Source organism: Galeopterus variegatus, unplaced genomic scaffold (assembly GCF_000696425.1).
Source record: "Galeopterus variegatus unplaced genomic scaffold, G_variegatus-3.0.2 Scaffold13686, whole genome shotgun sequence".
Lineage (NCBI taxonomy): Eukaryota > Metazoa > Chordata > Mammalia > Dermoptera > Cynocephalidae > Galeopterus > Galeopterus variegatus.
Genome location: NW_007739797.1, coordinates 5,249 through 6,533, shown reverse-complemented (window position 1 = coordinate 6,533; position 1,285 = coordinate 5,249). Strand labels below are relative to the sequence as shown.

Below are 1,285 nucleotides of genomic sequence, written 5' to 3'. Positions count from 1 at the left end.
GCCATCCCTATATAGGATCCGAACCCGTGGCCTTGGTGTTATCAGCACCACACTCTGCCGACTGAGCCACGGGCCAGCCCAGTGTTTTATTTCTTAAAAATAAAACAAACAAGAAACCCTGAGGTGGAGGATAAAATGTTCAAATTTCCTCATTTTGGGTGTACATTTGGGTATTTGTTTACTATCCTCGCTGATTCCCCTGGTTTACTTTTTAAAGTTAAATTTTAAGTAGCCATTAAAATTTGGAGGATAAAACTGTGAAAAGTGTCCTACTTTTAGAAATAGTAACTTCCTAAATAATAAATTTAGGTTGGAGCAACCTAAATTTCTAACACTAGGGCTCCTCCAATTCAGTTGCAGAAAAGACATGGGTCCTGAAACTTTGAAGCCTCCACAGAGGCAGGACTTTTCAGCTACGAGGGCCAGAAGGACCATACCATGTGGCCACACCAGGTTCAGATGCACTGAAACTGTTTCATCTGAGAACGGAATAAGTGCACAAGCTGTTTGCATTGTCTCGGGAGCCACAGACCCGTGTAAGGGCAGCTCTGCCAGAAGGCATTAGCCTGCCTGGGGCGCAGGGAGAGGTAGTGCCTGCTGAGCCGAAACTGAGACACTTAAGAACAGCCTCATGACCTCTCTGTCTCAGGAATTCAGAAAGAAATAACAACAGCCATAGAGTTAGTTTGGAATTGCCAAACTCAGATCTTGGAAGGAGAGCAATAGCCAGGCAACGAGACAGTCAATCTGGGCAGAAACTGTGAATTCCAGGCTGTTAGTGATGCAGATTCCCAGGTGGGAATCTAAGGAATCTAAGGTTCTGTGTATGAGAAGTGCCACTGCTGAGCCTGGCCCATGCTCTTCCCATGGCCAGTTTGCTGCTCCAGTCTTTGGGGTCCCATCGTTCTGAACATGCTAGAGGGTGCCGGAATATTTTGGGAGCCCCCTCACATGAACTGTTATGTAGGGACAAAGGGAGCTCTCAAGATCACAATAACCACAAAGAGAACTCCCCATCTAGTGACCTGCCATGAGGAGTGTTCACTGCACTCCTGTTCCTGTGCCCAGCACACCTGGGACCTCAGGTGTTTGTGACAGGACCCAGCTTTTTGTATGCAGGCCCCTGTTCCCACCTTTACTTTGTCACACCAGGGTTCACAGTTCCTGCCATAAGGAAACCAATGATGGCAGAAAACACACCAGGAACAGGGCTCATCACCCCTATAAAAAGCCTGTGATGTACACTTCCAGCCTTGGCTGGGCTACAGGACCACACAGAGAAGAA

General features: G+C 47.4%; 1 protein-coding gene across 1 annotated transcript in view; it reads right to left on the bottom strand.

The window, feature by feature from the left end:
- LOC103581684 (P protein-like) overlaps nt 1-1,285 on the bottom strand; it is a gene marked incomplete at its 3' end in the record, with an annotated part of 26,090 nt that overhangs the window by 23,311 nt on the left and 1,494 nt on the right. The window lies entirely within an intron of this gene.